At 45.6% G+C, this 26,080-nt stretch overlaps 47 non-coding genes across 47 annotated transcripts; 26 read left to right on the top strand and 21 right to left on the bottom strand.

The window, feature by feature from the left end:
* The first annotated feature begins 142 nt into the window (after positions 1–142).
* Positions 143–216, top strand: trnam-cau (transfer RNA methionine (anticodon CAU)). The gene has a single exon. It is a non-coding gene; the product is annotated as a tRNA-Met (tRNA).
* Positions 217–998: 782 nt separating this feature from the next.
* On the bottom strand, positions 999–1,081 carry trnal-cag (transfer RNA leucine (anticodon CAG)). Its single transcript has one exon. It is a non-coding gene; the product is annotated as a tRNA-Leu (tRNA).
* A 95-nt stretch (positions 1,082–1,176) lies between these two features.
* Positions 1,177–1,250, top strand: trnam-cau (transfer RNA methionine (anticodon CAU)). Its single transcript has one exon. It is a non-coding gene; the product is annotated as a tRNA-Met (tRNA).
* Positions 1,251–2,032: 782 nt separating this feature from the next.
* On the bottom strand, positions 2,033–2,115 carry trnal-cag (transfer RNA leucine (anticodon CAG)). The gene has a single exon. It is a non-coding gene; the product is annotated as a tRNA-Leu (tRNA).
* Positions 2,116–2,210: 95 nt separating this feature from the next.
* Positions 2,211–2,284, top strand: trnam-cau (transfer RNA methionine (anticodon CAU)). Its single transcript has one exon. It is a non-coding gene; the product is annotated as a tRNA-Met (tRNA).
* A 782-nt stretch (positions 2,285–3,066) lies between these two features.
* trnal-cag (transfer RNA leucine (anticodon CAG)) lies at positions 3,067–3,149 on the bottom strand. The gene has a single exon. It is a non-coding gene; the product is annotated as a tRNA-Leu (tRNA).
* A 95-nt stretch (positions 3,150–3,244) lies between these two features.
* Positions 3,245–3,318, top strand: trnam-cau (transfer RNA methionine (anticodon CAU)). The gene has a single exon. It is a non-coding gene; the product is annotated as a tRNA-Met (tRNA).
* Positions 3,319–4,100: 782 nt separating this feature from the next.
* On the bottom strand, positions 4,101–4,183 carry trnal-cag (transfer RNA leucine (anticodon CAG)). Its single transcript has one exon. It is a non-coding gene; the product is annotated as a tRNA-Leu (tRNA).
* A 95-nt stretch (positions 4,184–4,278) lies between these two features.
* Positions 4,279–4,352, top strand: trnam-cau (transfer RNA methionine (anticodon CAU)). Its single transcript has one exon. It is a non-coding gene; the product is annotated as a tRNA-Met (tRNA).
* A 782-nt stretch (positions 4,353–5,134) lies between these two features.
* On the bottom strand, positions 5,135–5,217 carry trnal-cag (transfer RNA leucine (anticodon CAG)). The gene has a single exon. It is a non-coding gene; the product is annotated as a tRNA-Leu (tRNA).
* A 95-nt stretch (positions 5,218–5,312) lies between these two features.
* trnam-cau (transfer RNA methionine (anticodon CAU)) lies at positions 5,313–5,386 on the top strand. The gene has a single exon. It is a non-coding gene; the product is annotated as a tRNA-Met (tRNA).
* A 960-nt stretch (positions 5,387–6,346) lies between these two features.
* trnam-cau (transfer RNA methionine (anticodon CAU)) lies at positions 6,347–6,420 on the top strand. The gene has a single exon. It is a non-coding gene; the product is annotated as a tRNA-Met (tRNA).
* A 782-nt stretch (positions 6,421–7,202) lies between these two features.
* On the bottom strand, positions 7,203–7,285 carry trnal-cag (transfer RNA leucine (anticodon CAG)). Its single transcript has one exon. It is a non-coding gene; the product is annotated as a tRNA-Leu (tRNA).
* Positions 7,286–7,380: 95 nt separating this feature from the next.
* Positions 7,381–7,454, top strand: trnam-cau (transfer RNA methionine (anticodon CAU)). The gene has a single exon. It is a non-coding gene; the product is annotated as a tRNA-Met (tRNA).
* Positions 7,455–8,236: 782 nt separating this feature from the next.
* trnal-cag (transfer RNA leucine (anticodon CAG)) lies at positions 8,237–8,319 on the bottom strand. The gene has a single exon. It is a non-coding gene; the product is annotated as a tRNA-Leu (tRNA).
* Positions 8,320–8,414: 95 nt separating this feature from the next.
* Positions 8,415–8,488, top strand: trnam-cau (transfer RNA methionine (anticodon CAU)). The gene has a single exon. It is a non-coding gene; the product is annotated as a tRNA-Met (tRNA).
* Positions 8,489–9,270: 782 nt separating this feature from the next.
* On the bottom strand, positions 9,271–9,353 carry trnal-cag (transfer RNA leucine (anticodon CAG)). Its single transcript has one exon. It is a non-coding gene; the product is annotated as a tRNA-Leu (tRNA).
* Positions 9,354–9,448: 95 nt separating this feature from the next.
* On the top strand, positions 9,449–9,522 carry trnam-cau (transfer RNA methionine (anticodon CAU)). Its single transcript has one exon. It is a non-coding gene; the product is annotated as a tRNA-Met (tRNA).
* Positions 9,523–10,482: 960 nt separating this feature from the next.
* trnam-cau (transfer RNA methionine (anticodon CAU)) lies at positions 10,483–10,556 on the top strand. Its single transcript has one exon. It is a non-coding gene; the product is annotated as a tRNA-Met (tRNA).
* Positions 10,557–11,338: 782 nt separating this feature from the next.
* On the bottom strand, positions 11,339–11,421 carry trnal-cag (transfer RNA leucine (anticodon CAG)). Its single transcript has one exon. It is a non-coding gene; the product is annotated as a tRNA-Leu (tRNA).
* A 95-nt stretch (positions 11,422–11,516) lies between these two features.
* trnam-cau (transfer RNA methionine (anticodon CAU)) lies at positions 11,517–11,590 on the top strand. The gene has a single exon. It is a non-coding gene; the product is annotated as a tRNA-Met (tRNA).
* A 782-nt stretch (positions 11,591–12,372) lies between these two features.
* trnal-cag (transfer RNA leucine (anticodon CAG)) lies at positions 12,373–12,455 on the bottom strand. The gene has a single exon. It is a non-coding gene; the product is annotated as a tRNA-Leu (tRNA).
* A 95-nt stretch (positions 12,456–12,550) lies between these two features.
* On the top strand, positions 12,551–12,624 carry trnam-cau (transfer RNA methionine (anticodon CAU)). Its single transcript has one exon. It is a non-coding gene; the product is annotated as a tRNA-Met (tRNA).
* A 781-nt stretch (positions 12,625–13,405) lies between these two features.
* On the bottom strand, positions 13,406–13,488 carry trnal-cag (transfer RNA leucine (anticodon CAG)). The gene has a single exon. It is a non-coding gene; the product is annotated as a tRNA-Leu (tRNA).
* Positions 13,489–13,583: 95 nt separating this feature from the next.
* On the top strand, positions 13,584–13,657 carry trnam-cau (transfer RNA methionine (anticodon CAU)). Its single transcript has one exon. It is a non-coding gene; the product is annotated as a tRNA-Met (tRNA).
* A 782-nt stretch (positions 13,658–14,439) lies between these two features.
* trnal-cag (transfer RNA leucine (anticodon CAG)) lies at positions 14,440–14,522 on the bottom strand. The gene has a single exon. It is a non-coding gene; the product is annotated as a tRNA-Leu (tRNA).
* A 95-nt stretch (positions 14,523–14,617) lies between these two features.
* On the top strand, positions 14,618–14,691 carry trnam-cau (transfer RNA methionine (anticodon CAU)). Its single transcript has one exon. It is a non-coding gene; the product is annotated as a tRNA-Met (tRNA).
* Positions 14,692–15,472: 781 nt separating this feature from the next.
* Positions 15,473–15,555, bottom strand: trnal-cag (transfer RNA leucine (anticodon CAG)). Its single transcript has one exon. It is a non-coding gene; the product is annotated as a tRNA-Leu (tRNA).
* Positions 15,556–15,650: 95 nt separating this feature from the next.
* trnam-cau (transfer RNA methionine (anticodon CAU)) lies at positions 15,651–15,724 on the top strand. The gene has a single exon. It is a non-coding gene; the product is annotated as a tRNA-Met (tRNA).
* A 782-nt stretch (positions 15,725–16,506) lies between these two features.
* Positions 16,507–16,589, bottom strand: trnal-cag (transfer RNA leucine (anticodon CAG)). Its single transcript has one exon. It is a non-coding gene; the product is annotated as a tRNA-Leu (tRNA).
* A 95-nt stretch (positions 16,590–16,684) lies between these two features.
* On the top strand, positions 16,685–16,758 carry trnam-cau (transfer RNA methionine (anticodon CAU)). Its single transcript has one exon. It is a non-coding gene; the product is annotated as a tRNA-Met (tRNA).
* A 960-nt stretch (positions 16,759–17,718) lies between these two features.
* On the top strand, positions 17,719–17,792 carry trnam-cau (transfer RNA methionine (anticodon CAU)). The gene has a single exon. It is a non-coding gene; the product is annotated as a tRNA-Met (tRNA).
* Positions 17,793–18,572: 780 nt separating this feature from the next.
* Positions 18,573–18,655, bottom strand: trnal-cag (transfer RNA leucine (anticodon CAG)). The gene has a single exon. It is a non-coding gene; the product is annotated as a tRNA-Leu (tRNA).
* A 95-nt stretch (positions 18,656–18,750) lies between these two features.
* On the top strand, positions 18,751–18,824 carry trnam-cau (transfer RNA methionine (anticodon CAU)). Its single transcript has one exon. It is a non-coding gene; the product is annotated as a tRNA-Met (tRNA).
* Positions 18,825–19,606: 782 nt separating this feature from the next.
* trnal-cag (transfer RNA leucine (anticodon CAG)) lies at positions 19,607–19,689 on the bottom strand. The gene has a single exon. It is a non-coding gene; the product is annotated as a tRNA-Leu (tRNA).
* Positions 19,690–19,784: 95 nt separating this feature from the next.
* On the top strand, positions 19,785–19,858 carry trnam-cau (transfer RNA methionine (anticodon CAU)). The gene has a single exon. It is a non-coding gene; the product is annotated as a tRNA-Met (tRNA).
* A 782-nt stretch (positions 19,859–20,640) lies between these two features.
* On the bottom strand, positions 20,641–20,723 carry trnal-cag (transfer RNA leucine (anticodon CAG)). The gene has a single exon. It is a non-coding gene; the product is annotated as a tRNA-Leu (tRNA).
* Positions 20,724–20,818: 95 nt separating this feature from the next.
* trnam-cau (transfer RNA methionine (anticodon CAU)) lies at positions 20,819–20,892 on the top strand. Its single transcript has one exon. It is a non-coding gene; the product is annotated as a tRNA-Met (tRNA).
* Positions 20,893–21,674: 782 nt separating this feature from the next.
* On the bottom strand, positions 21,675–21,757 carry trnal-cag (transfer RNA leucine (anticodon CAG)). Its single transcript has one exon. It is a non-coding gene; the product is annotated as a tRNA-Leu (tRNA).
* A 95-nt stretch (positions 21,758–21,852) lies between these two features.
* trnam-cau (transfer RNA methionine (anticodon CAU)) lies at positions 21,853–21,926 on the top strand. Its single transcript has one exon. It is a non-coding gene; the product is annotated as a tRNA-Met (tRNA).
* A 960-nt stretch (positions 21,927–22,886) lies between these two features.
* Positions 22,887–22,960, top strand: trnam-cau (transfer RNA methionine (anticodon CAU)). Its single transcript has one exon. It is a non-coding gene; the product is annotated as a tRNA-Met (tRNA).
* A 782-nt stretch (positions 22,961–23,742) lies between these two features.
* On the bottom strand, positions 23,743–23,825 carry trnal-cag (transfer RNA leucine (anticodon CAG)). Its single transcript has one exon. It is a non-coding gene; the product is annotated as a tRNA-Leu (tRNA).
* Positions 23,826–23,920: 95 nt separating this feature from the next.
* On the top strand, positions 23,921–23,994 carry trnam-cau (transfer RNA methionine (anticodon CAU)). Its single transcript has one exon. It is a non-coding gene; the product is annotated as a tRNA-Met (tRNA).
* A 782-nt stretch (positions 23,995–24,776) lies between these two features.
* Positions 24,777–24,859, bottom strand: trnal-cag (transfer RNA leucine (anticodon CAG)). Its single transcript has one exon. It is a non-coding gene; the product is annotated as a tRNA-Leu (tRNA).
* Positions 24,860–24,954: 95 nt separating this feature from the next.
* Positions 24,955–25,028, top strand: trnam-cau (transfer RNA methionine (anticodon CAU)). Its single transcript has one exon. It is a non-coding gene; the product is annotated as a tRNA-Met (tRNA).
* A 781-nt stretch (positions 25,029–25,809) lies between these two features.
* On the bottom strand, positions 25,810–25,892 carry trnal-cag (transfer RNA leucine (anticodon CAG)). Its single transcript has one exon. It is a non-coding gene; the product is annotated as a tRNA-Leu (tRNA).
* Positions 25,893–25,987: 95 nt separating this feature from the next.
* trnam-cau (transfer RNA methionine (anticodon CAU)) lies at positions 25,988–26,061 on the top strand. Its single transcript has one exon. It is a non-coding gene; the product is annotated as a tRNA-Met (tRNA).
* The last annotated feature ends 19 nt before the right edge of the window (positions 26,062–26,080 follow it).

The following is a 26,080-nucleotide window of genomic DNA, read 5'->3' on the forward strand; positions in this document are numbered from 1 at the left end:
AGACTGCGACCTGAACGAAGCGCCTTAGACCGCTCGGACATCCTGACACGACAGCTCACGGTGAGCAGCGTGTTTGGAGCTGCACCGAATGGCAGATGATCCAGAAGCTAGTGCTTCACCACTCACACTGGCCACAGCACATGCCTCGTTGGCGCAGTTAGGCAGCGCGGCAGTCTCATAATCTGAAGGTCGTGAGTTCGAGCCTCACACGGGGCAGAGTGGTGCTTTTTGGCACACAAGAGCGTTTAGGCAAAAGAGCGGGTTTCTTCATACCCTTTTGTGTGATTGTCCATTCCTTCATGAGCAATGCGATTGAAATCCAGTCATTTTGTAGGGCAGATGTTGAATAAATGCAGTAATAGTATTCCTCTCATATTCACCTAAAATGGGGCAGTGTCACTACAATGTTTTGTTCAGTCTGAACATAATTCTTTCATTCTCATGACGTTTCTTGTCAGTAGTGATGTAATGTTTCGCTTGACATGCCATGAATCTCATTCCATGACATTCCATCCCACAGCCCATAAACCCATGACATGTCATTCCAAGAGATTTCCAGGAATTCCTTGCCATGAAATTCTACTGCACCCCCAAAATTTCAGTCCATGACATCACAGTCAAACTCCAAGAATCCCATTGCATCCCTCCAAAGAAACCCCAAACAAAACATGAATACCCTTTCATAAACAAGTTCTCATTCCGGTAAACATCACAACATGGTATTCCATTGAATGCTATTCTATAAAACATGTCCAATTTCATGAAATGTCAGGACATGACATTCCCTGGAAACTGCATGGAAATTCCACAGAATCCCATACATGGCACAAAAGTGTTACTTTAAAGTTCATACGATGCCGGTGGTCAGAGGTACCGTAGTGTTCCATTGGCTCTGACATGAACTGAAATGCAGTGCTTCGTCAATATTAGTGTGTTACTGGGTCAACTTGCCAGAGGGTTAAAGACTCTACCTGGAGCCCGCAACCAAAGGTTAGGTCTGTCAGAAGTGGGATTCGAACCCACGCCTCCAGGGGAGACTGCGACCTGAACGCAGCGCCTTAGACCGCTCAGCCATCCTGACATGACAGCTCACGGTGAGCAGCGTGTTTGGAGCTGCACCGAATGGCAGATGATCCAGAAGCTAGTGCTCCACCACTCACACTGGCCACAGCACATGCCTCGTTGGCGCAGTTAGGCAGCGCGTCAGTCTCATAATCTGAAGGTCGTGAGTTCGAGCCTCACACGGGGCAGAGTGGTGCTTTTTGGCACACAAGAGCGTTTAGGCAAAAGAGCGGGTTTCTTCATACCCTTTTGTGTGATTGTCCATTCCTTCATGAGCAATGCGATTGAAATCCAGTCATTTTGTAGGGCAGATGTTGAATAAATGCAGTAATAGTATTCCTCTCATATTCACCTAAACTGGGGCAGTGTCACTACAATGTTTTGTTCAGTCTGAACATAATTCTTTCATTCTCATGACGTTTCTTGTCAGTAGTGATGTAATGTTTCGCTTGACATGCCATGAATCTCATTCCATGACATTCCATCCCACAGCCCATAAACCCATGACATGTCATTCCAAGAGATTTCCAGGAATTCCTTGCCATGAAATTCTACTGCACCCCCAAAATTTCAGTCCATGACATCACAGTCAAACTCCAAGAATCCCATTGCATCCCTCCAAAGAAACCCCAAACAAAACATGAATACCCTTTCATAAACAAGTTCTCATTCCGGTAAACATCACAACATGTTATTCCATTGAATGCTATTCTATAAAACATGTCCAATTTCATGAAATGTCAGGACATGACATTCCCTGGAAACTGCATGAAAATTCCACAGAATCCCATACATGGCACAAAAGTGTTACTTTAAAGTTCATGCGATGCCGGTGGTCAGAGGTACCGTAGTGTTCCATTGGCTCTGACATGAACTGAATTGCAGTGCTTCGTCAATATTAATGTGTTACTGGGTCAACTTGCCAGAGGGTTAAAGAGTGTACCTGGAGCCCGCATCCAAAGGTTAGGTTTGTCAGAAGTGGGATTCGAACCCACGCCTCCAGGGGAGACTGCGACCTGAACGCAGCGCCTTAGACCGCTCGGCCATCCTGACATGACAGCGCACGGTGAGCAGCGTGTTTGGAGCTGCACCGAATGGCAGATGATCCAGAAGCTAGTGCTCCACCACTCACACTGGCCACAGCACATGCCTCGTTGGCGCAGTTAGGCAGCGCGTCAGTCTCATAATCTGAAGGTCGTGAGTTCGAGCCTCACACGGGGCAGAGTGGTGCTTTTTGGCACACAAGAGCGTTTAGGCAAAAGAGCGGGTTTCTTCATACCCTTTTGTGTGATTGTCCATTCCTTCATGAGCAATGCGATTGAAATCCAGTCATTTTGTAGGGCAGATGTTGAATAAATGCAGTAATAGTATTCCTCTCATATTCACCTAAAATGGGGCAGTGTCACTACAATGTTTTGTTCAGTCTGAACATAATTCTTTCATTCTCATGACGTTTCTTGTCAGTAGTGATGTAATGTTTCGCTTGACATGCCATGAATCTCATTCCATGACATTCCATCCCACAGCCCATAAACCCATGACATGTCATTCCAAGAGATTTCCAGGAATTCCTTGCCATGAAATTCTACTGCACCCCCAAAATTTCAGTCCATGACATCACAGTCAAACTCCAAGAATCCCATTGCATCCCTCCAAAGAAACCCCAAACAAAACATGAATACCCTTTCATAAACAAGTTCTCATTCCGGTAAACATCACAACATGGTATTCCATTGAATGCTATTCTATAAAACATGTCCAATTTCATGAAATGTCAGGACATGACATTCCCTGGAAACTGCATGAAAATTCCACAGAATCCCATACATGGCACAAAAGCGTTACTTTAAAGTTCATGCGATGCCGGTGGTCAGAGGTACCGTAGTGTTCCATTGGCTCTGACATGAACTGAATTGCAGTGCTTCGTCAATATTAGCGTGTTACTGGGTCAACTTGCCAGAGGGTTAAAGACTCTACCTGGAGCCCGCAACCAAAGGTTAGGTCTGTCAGAAGTGGGATTCGAACCCACGCCTCCAGGGGAGACTGCGACCTGAACGCAGCGCCTTAGACCGCTCGGCCATCCTGACATGACAGCTCACGGTGAGCAGCGTGTTTGGAGCTGCACCGAATGGCAGATGATCCAGAAGCTAGTGCTTCACCACTCACACTGGCCACAGCACATGCCTCGTTGGCGCAGTTAGGCAGCGCGGCAGTCTCATAATCTGAAGGTCGTGAGTTCGAGCCTCACACGGGGCAGAGTGGTGCTTTTTGGCACACAAGAGCGTTTAGGCAAAAGAGCGGGTTTCTTCATACCCTTTTGTGTGATTGTCCATTCCTTCATGAGCAATGCGATTGAAATCCAGTCATTTTGTAGGGCAGATGTTGAATAAATGCAGTAATAGTATTCCTCTCATATTCACCTAAAATGGGGCAGTGTCACTACAATGTTTTGTTCAGTCTGAACATAATTCTTTCATTCTCATGACGTTTCTTGTCAGTAGTGATGTAATGTTTCGCTTGACATGCCATGAATCTCATTCCATGACATTCCATCCCACAGCCCATAAACCCATGACATGTCATTCCAAGAGATTTCCAGGAATTCCTTGCCATGAAATTCTACTGCACCCCCAAAATTTCAGTCCATGACATCACAGTCAAACTCCAAGAATCCCATTGCATCCCTCCAAAGAAACCCCAAACAAAACATGAATACCCTTTCATAAACAAGTTCTCATTCCGGTAAACATCACAACATGGTATTCCATTGAATGCTATTCTATAAAACATGTCCAATTTCATGAAATGTCAGGACATGACATTCCCTGGAAACTGCATGGAAATTCCACAGAATCCCATACATGGCACAAAAGTGTTACTTTAAAGTTCATACGATGCCGGTGGTCAGAGGTACCGTAGTGTTCCATTGGCTCTGACATGAACTGAAATGCAGTGCTTCGTCAATATTAGTGTGTTACTGGGTCAACTTGCCAGAGGGTTAAAGACTCTACCTGGAGCCCGCAACCAAAGGTTAGGTCTGTCAGAAGTGGGATTCGAACCCACGCCTCCAGGGGAGACTGCGACCTGAACGCAGCACCTTAGACCGCTCGACCATCCTGACATGACAGCTCACGGTGAGCAGCGTGTTTGGAGCTGCACCGAATGGCAGATGATCCAGAAGCTAGTGCTCCACCACTCACACTGGCCACAGCACATGCCTCGTTGGCGCAGTTAGGCAGCGCGTCAGTCTCATAATCTGAAGGTCGTGAGTTCGAGCCTCACACGGGGCAGAGTGGTGCTTTTTGGCACACAAGAGCGTTTAGGCAAAAGAGCGGGTTTCTTCATACCCTTTTGTGTGATTGTCCATTCCTTCATGAGCAATGCGATTGAAATCCAGTCATTTTGTAGGGCAGATGTTGAATAAATGCAGAAATAGTATTCCTCTCATATTCACCTAAACTGGGGCAGTGTCACTACAATGTTTTGTTCAGTCTGAACATAATTCTTTCATTCTCATGACGTTTCTTGTCAGTAGTGATGTAATGTTTCGCTTGACATGCCATGAATCTCATTCCATGACATTCCATCCCACAGCCCATAAACCCATGACATGTCATTCCAAGAGATTTCCAGGAATTCCTTGCCATGAAATTCTACTGCACCCCCAAAATTTCAGTCCATGACATCACAGTCAAACTCCAAGAATCCCATTGCATCCCTCCAAAGAAACCCCAAACAAAACATGAATACCCTTTCATAAACAAGTTCTCATTCCGGTAAACATCACAACATGTTATTCCATTGAATGCTATTCTATAAAACATGTCCAATTTCATGAAATGTCAGGACATGACATTCCCTGTAAAATGCATGAAAATTCCACAGAATCCCATACATGGCACAAAAGTGTTACTTTAAAGTTCATGCGATGCCGGTGGTCAGAGGTACCGTAGTGTTCCATTGGCTCTGACATGAACTGAATTGCAGTGCTTCGTCAATATTAGCGTGTTACTGGGTCAACTTGCCAGAGGGTTAAAGAGTCTACCTGGAGCCCGCATCCAAAGGTTAGGTTTGTCAGAAGTGGGATTCGAACCCACGCCTCCAGGGGAGACTGCGACCTGAACGCAGCGCCTTAGACCGCTCGGCCATCCTGACATGACAGCGCACGGTGAGCAGCGTGTTTGGAGCTGCACCGAATGGCAGATGATCCAGAAGCTAGTGCTCCACCACTCACACTGGCCACAGCACATGCCTCGTTGGCGCAGTTAGGCAGCGCGTCAGTCTCATAATCTGAAGGTCGTGAGTTCGAGCCTCACACGGGGCAGAGTTGTGCTTTTTAGCACACAAGAGCGTTTAGGCAAAAGAGCGGGTTTCTTCATACCCTTTTGTGTGATTGTCCATTCCTTCATGAGCAATGTGATTGAATTCCAGTCATTTTGTAGGGCAGATGTTGAATAAATGCAGTAATAGTATTCCTCTCATATTCACCTAAAATGGGGCAGTGTCACTACAATGTTTTGTTCAGGTTGAACATAATTCTTTCATTCTCATGATGTTTCTTGTCAGTAGTGATGTAATGTTTCGCTTGACATTTCATGATTCTCATTCCATGACATTCCATCCCACAGCCCATAAACCCATGACATGTCATTCCAAGAGATTTCCAGGAATTCCTTGCAATGAAATTCTACTGCACCCCCAAAATTTCAGTCCACGACATCACAGTCAAACTCCAAGAATCCCATTGCATCCATCCAAAGAAACCCCAAACAAAACATGAATACCCTTTCATAAACAAGTTCTCATTCCGGTAAACATCGCAACATGGTATTCCATTGAATGCTATTCTATAAAACATGTCCAATTTCATAAAATGTCAGGACATGACATTCCCTGGAAACTGCATGGAAATTCCACAGAATCCCATACATGGCACAAAAGTGTTACTTTAAAGTTCATACGATGCCGGTGGTCAGAGGTACCGTAGTGTTCCATTGGCTCTGACATGAACTGAAATGCAGTGCTTCGTCAATATTAGTGTGTTACTGGGTCAACTTGCCAGAGGGTTAAAGACTCTACCTGGAGCCCGCAACCAAAGGTTAGGTCTGTCAGAAGTGGGATTCGAACACACGCCTCCAGGGGAGACTGCGACCTGAACGCAGCGCCTTAGACCGCTCGGCCATCCTGACATGACAGCTCACGGTGAGCAGCGTGTTTGGAGCTGCACCGAATGGCAGATGATCCAGAAGCTAGTGCTCCACCACTCACACTGGCCACAGCACATGCCTCGTTGGCGCAGTTAGGCAGCGCGTCAGTCTCATAATCTGAAGGTCGTGAGTTCGAGCCTCACACGGGGCAGAGTGGTGCTTTTTGGCACACAAGAGCGTTTAGGCAAAAGAGCGGGTTTCTTCATACCCTTTTGTGTGATTGTCCATTCCTTCATGAGCAATGCGATTGAAATCCAGTCATTTTGTAGGGCAGATGTTGAATAAATGCAGTAATAGTATTCCTCTCATATTCACCTAAAATGGGGCAGTGTCACTACAATGTTTTGTTCAGTCTGAACATAATTCTTTCATTCTCATGACGTTTCTTGTCAGTAGTGATGTAATGTTTCGCTTGACATGCCATGAATCTCATTCCATGACATTCCATCCCACAGCCCATAAACCCATGACATGTCATTCCAAGAGATTTCCAGGAATTCCTTGCCATGAAATTCTACTGCACCCCCAAAATTTCAGTCCATGACATCACAGTCAAACTCCAAGAATCCCATTGCATCCCTCCAAAGAAACCCCAAACAAAACATGAATACCCTTTCATAAACAAGTTCTCATTCCGGTAAACATCACAACATGGTATTCCATTGAATGCTATTCTATAAAACATGTCCAATTTCATGAAATGTCAGGACATGACATTCCCTGGAAACTGCATGAAAATTCCACAGAATCCCATACATGGCACAAAAGTGTTACTTTAAAGTTCATGCGATGCCGGTGGTCAGAGGTACCGTAGTGTTCCATTGGCTCTGACATGAACTGAATTGCAGTGCTTCGTCAATATTAGCGTGTTACTGGGTCAACTTGCCAGAGGGTTAAAGACTCTACCTGGAGCCCGCAACCAAAGGTTAGGTCTGTCAGAAGTGGGATTCGAACCCACGCCTCCAGGGGAGACTGCGACCTGAACGCAGCGCCTTAGACCGCTCGGCCATCCTGACATGACAGCTCACGGTGAGCAGCGTGTTTGGAGCTGCACCGAATGGCAGATGATCCAGAAGCTAGTGCTTCACCACTCACACTGGCCACAGCACATGCCTCGTTGGCGCAGTTAGGCAGCGCGGCAGTCTCATAATCTGAAGGTCGTGAGTTCGAGCCTCACACGGGGCAGAGTGGTGCTTTTTGGCACACAAGAGCGTTTAGGCAAAAGAGCGGGTTTCTTCATACCCTTTTGTGTGATTGTCCATTCCTTCATGAGCAATGCGATTGAAATCCAGTCATTTTGTAGGGCAGATGTTGAATAAATGCAGTAATAGTATTCCTCTCATATTCACCTAAAATGGGGCAGTGTCACTACAATGTTTTGTTCAGTCTGAACATAATTCTTTCATTCTCATGACGTTTCTTGTCAGTAGTGATGTAATGTTTCGCTTGACATGCCATGAATCTCATTCCATGACATTCCATCCCACAGCCCATAAACCCATGACATGTCATTCCAAGAGATTTCCAGGAATTCCTTGCCATGAAATTCTACTGCACCCCAAAAATTTCAGTCCATGACATCACAGTCAAACTCCAAGAATCCCATTGCATCCCTCCAAAGAAACCCCAAACAAAACATGAATACCCTTTCATAAACAAGTTCTCATTCCGGTAAACATCACAACATGGTATTCCATTGAATGCTATTCTATAAAACATGTCCAATTTCATGAAATGTCAGGACATGACATTCCCTGGAAACTACATGGAAATTCCACAGAATCCCATACATGGCACAAAAGTGTTACTTTAAAGTTCATACGATGCCGGTGGTCAGAGGTACCGTAGTGTTCCATTGGCTCTGACATGAACTGAAATGCAGTGCTTCGTCAATATTAGTGTGTTACTGGGTCAACTTGCCAGAGGGTTAAAGACTCTACCTGGAGCCCGCAACCAAAGGTTAGGTCTGTCAGAAGTGGGATTCGAACCCACGCCTCCAGGGGAGACTGCGACCTGAACGCAGCGCCTTAGACCGCTCGGCCATCCTGACATGACAGCTCACGGTGAGCAGCGTGTTTGGAGCTGCACCGAATGGCAGATGATCCAGAAGCTAGTGCTCCACCACTCACACTGGCCACAGCACATGCCTCGTTGGCGCAGTTAGGCAGCGCGTCAGTCTCATAATCTGAAGGTCGTGAGTTCGAGCCTCATACGGGGCAGAGTGGTGCTTTTTGGCACACAAGAGCGTTTAGGCAAAAGAGCGGGTTTCTTCATACCCTTTTGTGTGATTGTCCATTCCTTCATGAGCAATGCGATTGAAATCCAGTCATTTTGTAGGGCAGATGTTGAATAAATGCAGAAATAGTATTCCTCTCATATTAACCTAAACTGGGGCAGTGTCACTACAATGTTTTGTTCAGTCTGAACATAATTCTTTCATTCTCATGACGTTTCTTGTCAGTAGTGATGTAATGTTTCGCTTGACATGCCATGAATCTCATTCCATGACATTCCATCCCACAGCCCATAAACCCATGACATGTCATTCCAAGAGATTTCCAGGAATTCCTTGCCATGAAATTCTACTGCACCCCCAAAATTTCAGTCCATGACATCACAGTCAAACTCCAAGAATCCCATTGCATCCCTCCAAAGAAACCCCAAACAAAACATGAATACCCTTTCATAAACAAGTTCTCATTCCGGTAAACATCACAACATGTTATTCCATTGAATGCTATTCTATAAAACATGTCCAATTTCATGAAATGTCAGGACATGACATTCCCTGGAAACTGCATGAAAATTCCACAGAATCCCATACATGGCACAAAAGTGTTACTTTAAAGTTCATGCGATGCCAGTGGTCAGAGGTACCGTAGTGTTCCATTGGCTCTGACATGAACTGAATTGCAGTGCTTCGTCAATATTAGCGTGTTACTGGGTCAACTTGCCAGAGGGTTAAAGAGTCTACCTGGAGCCCGCAACCAAAGGTTAGGTCTGTCAGAAGTGGGATTCGAACCCACGCCTCCAGGGGAGACTGCGACCTGAACGCAGCGCCTTAGACCGCTCGGCCATCCTGACATGACAGTGCACGGTGAACAGCGTGTTTGGAGCTGCACCGAATGGCAGATGATCCAGAAGCTAGTGCTCCACCACTCACACTGGCCACAGCACATGCCTCGTTGGCGCAGTTAGGCAGCGCGTCAGTCTCATAATCTGAAGGTCGTGAGTTCGAGCCTCACACGGGGCAGAGTTGTGCTTTTTAGCACACAAGAGCGTTTAGGCAAAAGAGCGGGTTTCTTCATACCCTTTTGTGTGATTGTCCATTCCTTCATGAGCAATGCGATTGAATTCCAGTCATTTTGTAGGGCAGATGTTGAATAAATGCAGTAATAGTATTCCTCTCATATTCACCTAAAATGGGGCAGTGTCACTACAATGTTTTGTTCAGGTTGAACATAATTCTTTCATTCTCATGATGTTTCTTGTCAGTAGTGATGTAATGTTTCGCTTGACATTTCATGATTCTCATTCCATGACATTCCATCCCACAGCCCATAAACCCATGACATGTCATTCCAAGAGATTTCCAGGAATTCCTTGCAATGAAATTCTACTGCACCCCCAAAATTTCAGTCCACGACATCACAGTCAAACTCCAAGAATCCCATTGCATCCCTCCAAAGAAACCCCAAACAAAACATGAATACCCTTTCATAAACAAGTTCTCATTCCGGTAAACATCGCAACATGGTATTCCATTGAATGCTATTCTATAAAACATGTCCAATTTCATAAAATGTCAGGACATGACATTCCCTGGAAACTGCATGGAAATTCCACAGAATCCCATACATGGCACAAAAGTGTTACTTTAAAGTTCATACGATGCCGGTGGTCAGAGGTACCGTAGTGTTCCATTGGCTCTGACATGAACTGAAATGCAGTGCTTCGTCAATATTAGTGTGTTACTGGGTCAACTTGCCAGAGGGTTAAAGACTCTACCTGGAGCCCGCAACCAAAGGTTAGGTCTGTCAGAAGTGGGATTCGAACACACGCCTCCAGGGGAGACTGCGACCTGAACGCAGCGCCTTAGACCGCTCGGCCATCCTGACATGACAGCTCACGGTGAGCAGCGTGTTTGGAGCTGCACCGAATGGCAGATGATCCAGAAGCTAGTGCTCCACCACTCACACTGGCCACAGCACATGCCTCGTTGGCGCAGTTAGGCAGCGCGTCAGTCTCATAATCTGAAGGTCGTGAGTTCGAGCCTCACACGGGGCAGAGTGGTGCTTTTTGGCACACAAGAGCGTTTAGGCAAAAGAGCGGGTTTCTTCATACCCTTTTGTGTGATTGTCCATTCCTTCATGAGCAATGCGATTGAAATCCAGTCATTTTGTAGGGCAGATGTTGAATAAATGCAGTAATAGTATTCCTCTCATATTCACCTAAAATGGGGCAGTGTCACTACAATGTTTTGTTCAGTCTGAACATAATTCTTTCATTCTCATGACGTTTCTTGTCAGTAGTGATGTAATGTTTCGCTTGACATGCCATGAATCTCATTCCATGACATTCCATCCCACAGCCCATAAACCCATGACATGTCATTCCAAGAGATTTCCAGGAATTCCTTGCCATGAAATTCTACTGCACCCCCAAAATTTCAGTCCATGACATCACAGTCAAACTCCAAGAATCCCATTGCATCCCTCCAAAGAAACCCCAAACAAAACATGAATACCCTTTCATAAACAAGTTCTCATTCCGGTAAACATCACAACATGGTATTCCATTGAATGCTATTCTATAAAACATGTCCAATTTCATGAAATGTCAGGACATGACATTCCCTGGAAACTGCATGAAAATTCCACAGAATCCCATACATGGCACAAAAGTGTTACTTTAAAGTTCATGCGATGCCGGTGGTCAGAGGTACCGTAGTGTTCCATTGGCTCTGACATGAACTGAATTGCAGTGCTTCGTCAATATTAGCGTGTTACTGGGTCAACTTGCCAGAGGGTTAAAGACTCTACCTGGAGCCCGCAACCAAAGGTTAGGTCTGTCAGAAGTGGGATTCGAACCCACGCCTCCAGGGGAGACTGCGACCTGAACGCAGCGCCTTAGACCGCTCGGCCATCCTGACATGACAGCTCACGGTGAGCAGCGTGTTTGGAGCTGCACCAAATGGCAGATGATCCAGAAGCTAGTGCTTCACCACTCACACTGGCCACAGCACATGCCTCGTTGGCGCAGTTAGGCAGCGCGGCAGTCTCATAATCTGAAGGTCGTGAGTTCGAGCCTCACACGGGGCAGAGTGGTGCTTTTTGGCACACAAGAGCGTTTAGGCAAAAGAGCGGGTTTCTTCATACCCTTTTGTGTGATTGTCCATTCCTTCATGAGCAATGCGATTGAAATCCAGTCATTTTGTAGGGCAGATGTTGAATAAATGCAGTAATAGTATTCCTCTCATATTCACCTAAAATGGGGCAGTGTCACTACAATGTTTTGTTCAGTCTGAACATAATTCTTTCATTCTCATGACGTTTCTTGTCAGTAGTGATGTAATGTTTCGCTTGACATGCCATGAATCTCATTCCATGACATTCCATCCCACAGCCCATAAACCCATGACATGTCATTCCAAGAGATTTCCAGGAATTCCTTGCCATGAAATTCTACTGCACCCCCAAAATTTCAGTCCATGACATCACAGTCAAACTCCAAGAATCCCATTGCATCCCTCCAAAGAAACCCCAAACAAAACATGAATACCCTTTCATAAACAAGTTCTCATTCCGGTAAACATCACAACATGGTATTCCATTGAATGCTATTCTATAAAACATGTCCAATTTCATGAAATGTCAGGACATGACATTCCCTGGAAACTACATGGAAATTCCACAGAATCCCATACATGGCACAAAAGTGTTACTTTAAAGTTCATACGATGCCGGTGGTCAGAGGTACCGTAGTGTTCCATTGGCTCTGACATGAACTGAAATGCAGTGCTTCGTCAATATTAGTGTGTTACTGGGTCAACTTGCCAGAGGGTTAAAGACTCTACCTGGAGCCCGCAACCAAAGGTTAGGTCTGTCAGAAGTGGGATTTGAACCCACGCCTCCAGGGGAGACTGCGACCTGAACGCAGCGCCTTAGACCGCTCGGCCATCCTGACATGACAGCTCACGGTGAGCAGCGTGTTTGGAGCTGCACCGAATGGCAGATGATCCAGAAGCTAGTGCTCCACCACTCACACTGGCCACAGCACATGCCTCGTTGGCGCAGTTAGGCAGCGCGTCAGTCTCATAATCTGAAGGTCGTGAGTTCGAGCCTCACACGGGGCAGAGTGGTGCTTTTTGGCACACAAGAGCTTTTGGCAAAAGAGCGGGTTTCTTCATACCCTTTTGTGTGATTGTCCATTCCTTCATGAGCAATGCGATTGAAATCCAGTCATTTTGTAGGGCAGATGTTGAATAAATGCAGAAATAGTATTCCTCTCATATTAACCTAAACTGGGGCAGTGTCACTACAATGTTTTGTTCAGTCTGAACATAATTCTTTCATTCTCATGACGTTTCTTGTCAGTAGTGATGTAATGTTTCGCTTGACATGCCATGAATCTCATTCCATGACATTCCATCCCACAGCCCATAAACCCATGACATGTCATTCCAAGAGATTTCCAGGAATTCCTTGCCATGAAATTCTACTGCACCCCCAAAATTTCAGTCCATGACATCACAGTCAAACTCCAAGAATCCCATTGCATCCCTCCAAAGAAACCCCAAACAAAACATGAATACCCTTTCATAAACAAGTTCTCATTCCGGTAAACATCACAACATGTTATTCCATTGAATGCTATTCTATAAAACATGTCCAATTTCATGAAATGTCAGGACATGACATTCCCTGGAAACTGCATGAAAATTCCACAGAATCCCATACATGGCACAAAAGTGTTACTTTAAAGTTCATGCGATGCCAGTGGTCAGAGGTACCGTAGTGTTCCATTGGCTCTGACATGAACTGAATTGCAGTGCTTCGTCAATATTAGCGTGTTACTGGGTCAACTTGCCAGAGGGTTAAAGAGTCTACCTGGAGCCCGCAACCAAAGGTTAGGTCTGTCAGAAGTGGGATTCGAACCCACGCCTCTAGGGGAGACTGCGACCTGAACGCAGCGCCTTAGACCGCTCGGCCATCCTGACATGACAGTGCACGGTGAACAGCGTGTTTGGAGCTGCACCGAATGGCAGATGATCCAGAAGCTAGTGCTCCACCACTCACACTGGCCACAGCACATGCCTCGTTGGCGCAGTTAGGCAGCGCGTCAGTCTCATAATCTGAAGGTCGTGAGTTCGAGCCTCACACGGGGCAGAGTTGTGCTTTTTAGCACACAAGAGCGTTTAGGCAAAAGAGCGGGTTTCTTCATACCCTTTTGTGTGATTGTCCATTCCTTCATGAGCAATGCGATTGAATTCCAGTCATTTTGTAGGGCAGATGTTGAATAAATGCAGTAATAGTATTCCTCTCATATTCACCTAAAATGGGGCAGTGTCACTACAATGTTTTGTTCAGGTTGAACATAATTCTTTCATTCTCATGATGTTTCTTGTCAGTAGTGATGTAATGTTTCGCTTGACATTTCAAGATTCTCATTCCATGACATTCCATCCCACAGCCCATAAACCCATGACATGTCATTCCAAGAGATTTCCAGGAATTCCTTGCAATGAAATTCTACTGCACCCCCAAAATTTCAGTCCACGACATCACAGTCAAACTCCAAGAATCCCATTGCATCCCTCCAAAGAAACCCCAAACAAAACATGAATACCCTTTCATAAACAAGTTCTCATTCCGGTAAACATTGCAACATGGTATTCCATTGAATGCTATTCTATAAAACATGTCCAATTTCATGAAATGTCAGGACATGACATTCCCTGGAAACTGCATGGAAATTCCACAGAATCCCATACATGGCACAAAAGTGTTACTTTAAAGTTCATACGATGCCGGTGGTCAGAGGTACCGTAGTGTTCCATTGGCTCTGACATGAACTGAAATGCAGTGCTTCGTCAATATTAGTGTGTTACTGGGTCAACTTGCCAGAGGGTTAAAGACTCTACCTGGAGCCCGCAACCAAAGGTTAGGTCTGTCAGAAGTGGGATTCGAACCCACGCCTCCAGGGGAGACTGCGACCTGAACGCAGCGCCTTAGACCGCTCGGCCATCCTGACATGACAGCTCACGGTGAGCAGCGTGTTTGGAGCTGCACCGAATGGCAGATGATCCAGAAGCTAGTGCTCCACCACTCACACTGGCCACAGCACATGCCTCGTTGGCGCAGTTAGGCAGCGCGTCAGTCTCATAATCTGAAGGTCGTGAGTTCGAGCCTCACACGGGGCAGAGTGGTGCTTTTTGGCACACAAGAGCGTTTAGGCAAAAGAGTGGGTTTCTTCATACCCTTTTGTGTGATTGTCCATTCCTTCATGAGCAATGCGATTGAAATCCAGTCATTTTGTAGGGCAGATGTTGAATAAATGCAGAAATAGTATTCCTCTCATATTAACCTAAACTGGGGCAGTGTCACTACAATGTTTTGTTCAGTCTGAACATAATTCTTTCATTCTCATGACGTTTCTTGTCAGTAGTGATGTAATGTTTCGCTTGACATGCCATGAATCTCATTCCATGACATTCCATCCCACAGCCCATAAACCCATGACATGTCATTCCAAGAGATTTCCAGGAATTCCTTGCCATGAAATTCTACTGCACCCCCAAAATTTCAGTCCATGACATCACAGTCAAACTCCAAGAATCCCATTGCATCCCTCCAAAGAAACCCCAAACAAAACATGAATACCCTTTCATAAACAAGTTCTCATTCCGGTAAACATCACAACATGGTATTCCATTGAATGCTATTCTATAAAACATGTCCAATTTCATGAAATGTCAGGACGACATTCCCTGGAAACTGCATGGAAATTCCAAAGAATCCCATACATGGCACAAAAGTGTTACTTTAAAGTTCATACGATGCCGGTGGTCAGAGTTACCGTAGTGTTCCATTGGCTCTGACATGAACTGAAATGCAGTGCTTCGTCAATATTAGTGTGTTACTGGGTCAACTTGCCAGAGGGTTAAAGACTCTACCTGGAGCCCGCAACCAAAAGGTTAGGTCTGTCAGAAGTGGGATTCGAACCCACACCTCCAGGGAAGACTGCGACCTGAACGCAGCGCCTTAGACCGCTCGGCCATCCTGACATGACAGCTCACGGTGAGCAGCGTGTTTGGAGCTGCACCGAATGGCAGATGATCCAGAAGCTAGTGCTCCACCACTCACACTGGCCACAGCACATGCCTCGTTGGCGCAGTTAGGCAGCGTGTCAGTCTCATAATCTGAAGGTCGTGAGTTCGAGCCTCACACGGGGCAGAGTGGTGCTTTTTGGCACACAAGAGCGTTTAGGCAAAAGAGCGGGTTTCTTCATACCCTTTTGTGTGATTGTCCATTCCTTCATGAGCAATGCGATTGAAATCCAGTCATTTTGTAGGGCAGATGTTGAATAAATGCAGAAATAGTATTCCTCTCATATTCACCTAAACTGGGGCAGTGTCACTACAATGTTTTGTTCAGTCTGAACATAATTCTTTCATTCTCATGATGTTTCTTGTCAGTAGTGATGTAATGTTTCGCTTGACATTTCATGAATCTCATTCCATGACATTCCATCCCACAGCCCATAAACCCATGACATGTCATTCCAAGAGATTTTCAGGAATTCCTTGCCATGAAATTCTACTGCACCCCCAAAATTTCAGTCCATGACATCACAGTCAAACTCCAAGAATCCCATTGCATCCCTCCAAAGAAACCCCAAACAAAACATGAATACCCTTTCATAAACAAGTTCTCATTCCGGTAAACATCACAACATGGTATTCCATTGAATGCTATTCTATAAAACATGTCCAATTTCATGAAATGTCAGGACATGACATTCCCTGGAAACTGCATGGAAATTCCACAGAATCCCATACATGGCACAAAAGTGTTACTTTAAAGTTCATACGATGCCGGTGGTCAGAGGTACCGTAGTGTTCCATTGGCTCTGACATGAACTGAAATGCAGTGCTTCGTCAATATTAGTGTGTTACTGGGTCAACTTGCCAGATGGTTAAAGACTCTACCTGGAGCCCCCAACCAAAGGTTAGGTCTGTCAGAAGTGGGATTCGAACCCACGCCTCCAGGGGAGACTGCGACCTGAACGCAGCGCCTTAGACCGCTCGGCCATCCTGACATGACAGCTCACGGTGAGCAGCGTGTTTGGAGCTGCACCGAATGGCAGATGATCCAGAAGCTAGTGCTCCACCACTCACACTGGCCACAGCACATGCCTCGTTGGCGCAGTTAGGCAGCGCGTCAGTCTCATAATCTGAAGGTCGTGAGTTCGAGCCTCACACGGGGCAGAGTGGTGCTTTTTGGCACACAAGAGCGTTTAGGCAAAAGAGCGGGTTTCTTCATACCCTTTTGTGTGATTGTCCATTCCTTCATGAGCAATGCGATTGAAATCCAGTCATTTTGTAGGGCAGATGTTGAATAAATGCAGAAATAGTATTCCTCTCATATTCACCTAAACTGGGGCAGTGTCACTACAATGTTTTGTTCAGTCTGAACATAATTCTTTCATTCTCATGACGTTTCTTGTCAGTAGTGATGTAATGTTTCGCTTGACATGCCATGAATCTCATTCCATGACATTCCATCCCACAGCCCATAAACCCATGACATGTCATTCCAAGAGATTTCCAGGAATTCCTTGCCATGAAATTCTACTGCACCCCCAAAATTTCAGTCCATGACATCACAGTCAAACTCCAAGAATCCCATTGCATCCCTCCAAAGAAACCCCAAACAAAACATGAATACCCTTTCATAAACAAGTTCTCATTCCGGTAAACATCACAACATGTTATTCCATTGAATGCTATTCTATAAAACATGTCCAGTTTCATGAAATGTCAGGACATGACATTCCCTGGAAACTGCATGAAAATTCCACAGAATCCCATACATGGCACAAAAGTGTTACTTTAAAGTTCATGCGATGCCGGTGGTCAGAGGTACCGTAGTGTTCCATTGGCTCTGACATGAACTGAATTGCAGTGCTTCGTCAATATTAGCGTGTTACTGGGTCAACTTGCCAGAGGGTTAAAGAGTCTACCTGGAGCATGCAACCAAAGGTTAGGTCTGTCAGAAGTGGGATTCGAACCCACGCCTTCAGGGGAGACTGCGACCTGAACGCAGCGCCTTAGACCGCTCAGCCATCCTGACACGACAGCGCATGGTGAGCAGTGTGTTTGGAGCTGCACCGAATGGCAGATGATCCAGAAGCTAGTGCTCCACCACTCACACTGGCCACAGCACATGCCTCGTTGGCGCAGTTAGGCAGCGCGTCAGTCTCATAATCTGAAGGTCGTGAGTTCGAGCCTCACACGGGGCAGAGTGGTGATTTTTGGCACACAAGAGCGTTTAGGCAAAAGAGCGGGTTTCTTCATACCCTTTTGTGTGATTGTCCATTCCTTCATGAGCAATGCGATTGAAATCCAGTCATTTTGTGGGGCAGATGTTGAATAAATGCAGTAATAGTATTCCTCTCATATTCACCTAAAATGGGGCAGTGTCACTACAATGTTTTGTTCAGGTTGAACATAACTCTTTCATTCTCATGATGTTTCTTGTCAGTAGTGATGTAATGTTTCGCTTGACATTTCATGAATCTCATTCCATGACATTCCATCCCACAGCCCATAAACCCATGACATGTCATTCCAAGAGATTTCCAGGAATTCCTTGCCATGAAATTCTACTGCACCCCCAAAATTTCAGTCCATGACATCACAGTCAAACTCCAAGAATCCCATTGCATCCCTCCAAAGAAACCCCAAACAAAACATGAATACCCTTTCATAAACAAGTTCTCATTCCGGTAAACATCACAACATGGTATTCCATTGAATGCTATTCTATAAAACATGTCCAATTTCATGAAATGTCAGGACGACATTCCCTGGAAACTGCATGGAAATTCCAAAGAATCCCATACATGGCACAAAAGTGTTACTTTAAAGTTCATACGATGCCGGTGGTCAGAGGTACCGTAGTGTTCCATTGGCTCTGACATGAACTGAAATGCAGTGCTTCGTCAATATTAGTGTGTTACTGGGTCAACTTGCCAGAGGGTTAAAGACTCTACCTGGAGCCCGCAACCAAAGGTTAGGTCTGTCAGAAGTGGGATTCGAACCCACGCCTCCAGGGGAGACTGCGACCTGAACGCAGCGCCTTAGACCGCTCGGCCATCCTGACATGACAGCTCACGGTGAGCAGCGTGTTTGGAGCTGCACCGAATGGCAGATGATCCAGAAGCTAGTGCTCCACCACTCACACTGGCCACAGCACATGCCTCATTGGCGCAGTTAGGCAGCGCGTCAGTCTCATAATCTGAAGGTCGTGAGTTCGAGCCTCACACGGGGCAGAGTGGTGCTTTTTGGCACACAAGAGCGTTTAGGCAAAAGAGCGGGTTTCTTCATACCCTTTTGTGTGATTGTCCATTCCTTCATGAGCAATGCGATTGAATTCCAGTCATTTTGTAGGGCAGATGTTGAATAAATGCAGTAATAGTATTCCTCTCATATTCACCTAAAATGGGGCAGTGTCACTACAATGTTTTGTTCAGGTTGAACATAATTCTTTCATTCTCATGATGTTTCTTGTCAGTAGTGATGTAATGTTTCGCTTGACATTTCATGATTCTCATTCCATGACATTCCATCCCACAGCCCATAAACCCATGACATGTCATTCCAAGAGATTTCCAGGAATTCCTTGCAATGAAATTCTACTGCACCCCCAAAATTTCAGTCCACGACATCACAGTCAAACTCCAAGAATCCCATTGCATCCCTCCAAAGAAACCCCAAACAAAACATGAATACCCTTTCATAAACAAGTTCTCATTCCGGTAAACATTGCAACATGGTATTCCATTGAATGCTATTCTATAAAACATGTCCAATTTCATAAAATGTCAGGACATGACATTCCCTGGAAACTGCATGGAAATTCCACAGAATCCCATACATGGCACAAAAGTGTTACTTTAAAGTTCATACGATGCCGGTGGTCAGAGGTACCGTAGTGTTCCATTGGATCTGACATGAACTGAAATGCAGTGCTTCATCAATATTAGTGTGTTACTGGGTCAACTTGCCAGAGGGTTAAAGACTCTACCTGGAGCCCGCAACCAAAGGTTAGGTCTGTCAGAAGTGGGATTCGAACCCACGCCTCCAGGGGAGACTGCGACCTGAACGCAGCGCCTTAGACCGCTCGGCCATCCTGACATGACAGCTCATGGTGAGCAGCGTGTTTGGAGCTGCACCGAATTGCAGATGATCCAGAAGCTAGTGCTTCACCACTCACACTGGCCACAGCACATGCCTCGTTGGCGCAGTTAGGCAGCGCGGCAGTCTCATAATCTGAAGGTCGTGAGTTCGAGCCTCACACGGGGCAGAGTGGTGCTTTTTGGCACACAAGAGCGTTTAGGCAAAAGAGCGGGTTTCTTCATACCCTTTTGTGTGATTGTCCATTCCTTCATGAGCAATGCGATTGAAATCCAGTCATTTTGTAGGGCAGATGTTGAATAAATGCAGAAATAGTATTCCTCTCATATTCACCTAAAATGGGGCAGTGTCACTACAATGTTTTGTTCAGTCTGAACATAATTCTTTCATTCTCATGACGTTTCTTGTCAGTAGTGATGTAATGTTTCGCTTGACATGCCATGAATCTCATTCCATGACATTCCATCCCACAGCCCATAAACCCATGACATGTCATTCCAATAGATTTCCAGGAATTCCTTGCCATGAAATTCTACTGCACCCCCAAAATTTCAGTCCATGACATCACAGTCAAACTCCAAGAATCCCATTGCATCCCTCCAAAGAAACCCCAAACAAAACATGAATACCCTTTCATAAACAAGTTCTCATTCCGGTAAACATCACAACATGTTATTCCATTGAATGCTATTCTATAAAACATGTCCAATTTCATGAAATGTCAGGACATGACATTCCCTGGAAACTGCATGAAAATTCCACAGAATCCCATACATGGCACAAAAGTGTTACTTTAAAGTTCATGCGATGCCGGTGGTCAGAGGTACCGTAGTGTTCCATTGGCTCTGACATGAACTGAATTGCAGTGCTTCGTCAATATTAATGTGTTACTGGGTCAACTTGCCAGAGGGTTAAAGAGTGTACCTGGAGCCCGCATCCAAAGGTTAGGTTTGTCAGAAGTGGGATTCGAACCCACGCCTCCAGGGGAGACTGCGACCTGAACGCAGCGCCTTAGACCGCTCGGCCATCCTGACATGACAGCGCACGGTGAGCAGCGTGTTTGGAGCTGCACCGAATGGCAGATGATCCAGAAGCTAGTGCTCCACCACTCACACTGGCCACAGCACATGCCTCGTTGGCGCAGTTAGGCAGCGCGTCAGTCTCATAATCTGAAGGTCGTGAGTTCGAGCCTCACACGGGGCAGAGTGGTGCTTTTTGGCACACAAGAGCGTTTAGGCAAAAGAGCGGGTTTCTTCATACCCTTTTGTGTGATTGTCCATTCCTTCATGAGCAATGCGATTGAAATCCAGTCATTTTGTAGGGCAGATGTTGAATAAATGCAGTAATAGTATTCCTCTCATATTCACCTAAAATGGGGCAGTGTCACTACAATGTTTTGTTCAGTCTGAACATAATTCTTTCATTCTCATGACGTTTCTTGTCAGTAGTGATGTAATGTTTCGCTTGACATGCCATGAATCTCATTCCATGACATTCCATCCCACAGCCCATAAACCCATGACATGTCATTCCAAGAGATTTCCAGGAATTCCTTGCCATGAAATTCTACTGCACCCCCAAAATTTCAGTCCATGACATCACAGTCAAACTCCAAGAATCCCATTGCATCCCTCCAAAGAAACCCCAAACAAAACATGAATACCCTTTCATAAACAAGTTCTCATTCCGGTAAACATCACAACATGGTATTCCATTGAATGCTATTCTATAAAACATGTCCAATTTCATGAAATGTCAGGACATGACATTCCCTGGAAACTGCATGAAAATTCCACAGAATCCCATACATGGCACAAAAGTGTTACTTTAAAGTTCATGCGATGCCGGTGGTCAGAGGTACCGTAGTGTTCCATTGGCTCTGACATGAACTGAATTGCAGTGCTTCGTCAATATTAGCGTGTTACTGGGTCAACTTGCCAGAGGGTTAAAGACTCTACCTGGAGCCCGCAACCAAAGGTTAGGTCTGTCAGAAGTGGGATTCGAACCCACGCCTCCAGGGGAGACTGCGACCTGAACGCAGCGCCTTAGACCGCTCGGCCATCCTGACATGACAGCTCACGGTGAGCAGCGTGTTTGGAGCTGCACCGAATGGCAGATGATCCAGAAGCTAGTGCTTCACCACTCACACTGGCCACAGCACATGCCTCGTTGGCGCAGTTAGGCAGCGCGTCAGTCTCATAATCTGAAGGTCGTGAGTTCGAGCCTCACACGGGGCAGAGTTGTGCTTTTTAGCACACAAGAGCGTTTAGGCAAAAGAGCGGGTTTCTTCATACCCTTTTGTGTGATTGTCCATTCCTTCATGAGCAATGCGATTGAATTCCAGTCATTTTGTAGGGCAGATGTTGAATAAATGCAGTAATAGTATTCCTCTCATATTCACCTAAAATGGGGCAGTGTCACTACAATGTTTTGTTCAGGTTGAACATAATTCTTTCATTCTCATGATGTTTCTTGTCAGTAGTGATGTAATGTTTCGCTTGACATTTCATGATTCTCATTCCATGACATTCCATCCCACAGCCCATAAACCCATGACATGTCATTCCAAGAGATTTCCAGGAATTCCTTGCAATGAAATTCTACTGCACCCCCAAAATTTCAGTCCACGACATCACAGTCAAACTCCAAGAATCCCATTGCATCCCTCCAAAGAAACCCCAAACAAAACATGAATACCCTTTCATAAACAAGTTCTCATTCCGGTAAACATCGCAACATGGTATTCCATTGAATGCTATTCTATAAAACATGTCCAATTTCATAAAATGTCAGGACATGACATTCCCTGGAAACTGCATGGAAATTCCACAGAATCCCATACATGGCACAAAAGTGTTACTTTAAAGTTCATACGATGCCGGTGGTCAGAGGTACCGTAGTGTTCCATTGGCTCTGACATGAACTGAAATGCAGTGCTTCGTCAATATTAGTGTGTTACTGGGTCAACTTGCCAGAGGGTTAAAGACTCTACCTGGAGCCCGCAACCAAAGGTTAGGTCTGTCAGAAGTGGGATTCGAACACACGCCTCCAGGGGAGACTGCGACCTGAACGCAGCGCCTTAGACCGCTCGGCCATCCTGACATGACAGCTCACGGTGAGCAGCGTGTTTGGAGCTGCACCGAATGGCAGATGATCCAGAAGCTAGTGCTCCACCACTCACACTGGCCACAGCACATGCCTCGTTGGCGCAGTTAGGCAGCGCGTCAGTCTCATAATCTGAAGGTCGTGAGTTCGAGCCTCACACGGGGCAGAGTGGTGCTTTTTGGCACACAAGAGCGTTTAGGCAAAAGAGCGGGTTTCTTCATACCCTTTTGTGTGATTGTCCATTCCTTCATGAGCAATGCGATTGAAATCCAGTCATTTTGTAGGGCAGATGTTGAATAAATGCAGTAATAGTATTCCTCTCATATTCACCTAAAATGGGGCAGTGTCACTACAATGTTTTGTTCAGTCTGAACATAATTCTTTCATTCTCATGACGTTTCTTGTCAGTAGTGATGTAATGTTTCGCTTGACATGCCATGAATCTCATTCCATGACATTCCATCCCACAGCCCATAAACCCATGACATGTCATTCCAAGAGATTTCCAGGAATTCCTTGCCATGAAATTCTACTGCACCCCCAAAATTTCAGTCCATGACATCACAGTCAAACTCCAAGAATCCCATTGCATCCCTCCAAAGAAACCCCAAACAAAACATGAATACCCTTTCATAAACAAGTTCTCATTCCGGTAAACATCACAACATGGTATTCCATTGAATGCTATTCTATAAAACATGTCCAATTTCATGAAATGTCAGGACATGACATTCCCTGGAAACTGCATGAAAATTCCACAGAATCCCATACATGGCACAAAAGTGTTACTTTAAAGTTCATGCGATGCCGGTGGTCAGAGGTACCGTAGTGTTCCATTGGCTCTGACATGAACTGAATTGCAGTGCTTCGTCAATATTAGCGTGTTACTGGGTCAACTTGCCAGAGGGTTAAAGACTCTACCTGGAGCCCGCAACCAAAGGTTAGGTCTGTCAGAAGTGGGATTCGAACCCACGCCTCCAGGGGAGACTGCGACCTGAACGCAGCGCCTTAGACCGCTCGGCCATCCTGACATGACAGCTCACGGTGAGCAGCGTGTTTGGAGCTGCACCAAATGGCAGATGATCCAGAAGCTAGTGCTTCACCACTCACACTGGCCACAGCACATGCCTCGTTGGCGCAGTTAGGCAGCGCGGCAGTCTCATAATCTGAAGGTCGTGAGTTCGAGCCTCACACGGGGCAGAGTGGTGCTTTTTGGCACACAAGAGCGTTTAGGCAAAAGAGCGGGTTTCTTCATACCCTTTTGTGTGATTGTCCATTCCTTCATGAGCAATGCGATTGAAATCCAGTCATTTTGTAGGGCAGATGTTGAATAAATGCAGTAATAGTATTCCTCTCATATTCACCTAAAATGGGGCAGTGTCACTACAATGTTTTGTTCAGTCTGAACATAATTCTTTCATTCTCATGACGTTTCTTGTCAGTAGTGATGTAATGTTTCGCTTGACATGCCATGAATCTCATTCCATGACATTCCATCCCACAGCCCATAAACCCATGACATGTCATTCCAAGAGATTTCCAGGAATTCCTTGCCATGAAATTCTACTGCACCCCCAAAATTTCAGTCCATGACATCACAGTCAAACTCCAAGAATCCCATTGCATCCCTCCAAAGAAACCCCAAACAAAACATGAATACCCTTTCATAAACAAGTTCTCATTCCGGTAAACATCACAACATGGTATTCCATTGAATGCTATTCTATAAAACATGTCCAATTTCATGAAATGTCAGGACATGACATTCCCTGGAAACTACATGGAAATTCCACAGAATCCCATACATGGCACAAAAGTGTTACTTTAAAGTTCATACGATGCCGGTGGTCAGAGGTACCGTAGTGTTCCATTGGCTCTGACATGAACTGAAATGCAGTGCTTCGTCAATATTAGTGTGTTACTGGGTCAACTTGCCAGAGGGTTAAAGACTCTACCTGGAGCCCGCAACCAAAGGTTAGGTCTGTCAGAAGTGGGATTTGAACCCACGCCTCCAGGGGAGACTGCGACCTGAACGCAGCGCCTTAGACCGCTCGGCCATCCTGACATGACAGCTCACGGTGAGCAGCGTGTTTGGAGCTGCACCGAATGGCAGATGATCCAGAAGCTAGTGCTCCACCACTCACACTGGCCACAGCACATGCCTCGTTGGCGCAGTTAGGCAGCGCGTCAGTCTCATAATCTGAAGGTCGTGAGTTCGAGCCTCACACGGGGCAGAGTGGTGCTTTTTGGCACACAAGAGCTTTTGGCAAAAGAGCGGGTTTCTTCATACCCTTTTGTGTGATTGTCCATTCCTTCATGAGCAATGCGATTGAAATCCAGTCATTTTGTAGGGCAGATGTTGAATAAATGCAGAAATAGTATTCCTCTCATATTAACCTAAACTGGGGCAGTGTCACTACAATGTTTTGTTCAGTCTGAACATAATTCTTTCATTCTCATGACGTTTCTTGTCAGTAGTGATGTAATGTTTCGCTTGACATGCCATGAATCTCATTCCATGACATTCCATCCCACAGCCCATAAACCCATGACATGTCATTCCAAGAGATTTCCAGGAATTCCTTGCCATGAAATTCTACTGCACCCCCAAAATTTCAGTCCATGACATCACAGTCAAACTCCAAGAATCCCATTGCATCCCTCCAAAGAAACCCCAAACAAAACATGAATACCCTTTCATAAACAAGTTCTCATTCCGGTAAACATCACAACATGTTATTCCATTGAATGCTATTCTATAAAACATGTCCAATTTCATGAAATGTCAGGACATGACATTCCCTGGAAACTGCATGAAAATTCCACAGAATCCCATACATGGCACAAAAGTGTTACTTTAAAGTTCATGCGATGCCAGTGGTCAGAGGTACCGTAGTGTTCCATTGGCTCTGACATGAACTGAATTGCAGTGCTTCGTCAATATTAGCGTGTTACTGGGTCAACTTGCCAGAGGGTTAAAGAGTCTACCTGGAGCCCGCAACCAAAGGTTAGGTCTGTCAGAAGTGGGATTCGAACCCACGCCTCTAGGGGAGACTGCGACCTGAACGCAGCGCCTTAGACCGCTCGGCCATCCTGACATGACAGTGCACGGTGAACAGCGTGTTTGGAGCTGCACCGAATGGCAGATGATCCAGAAGCTAGTGCTCCACCACTCACACTGGCCACAGCACATGCCTCGTTGGCGCAGTTAGGCAGCGCGTCAGTCTCATAATCTGAAGGTCGTGAGTTCGAGCCTCACACGGGGCAGAGTTGTGCTTTTTAGCAC

Source organism: Pseudorasbora parva, chromosome 20 (assembly GCF_024679245.1).
Source record: "Pseudorasbora parva isolate DD20220531a chromosome 20, ASM2467924v1, whole genome shotgun sequence".
NCBI lineage: Eukaryota > Metazoa > Chordata > Actinopteri > Cypriniformes > Gobionidae > Pseudorasbora > Pseudorasbora parva.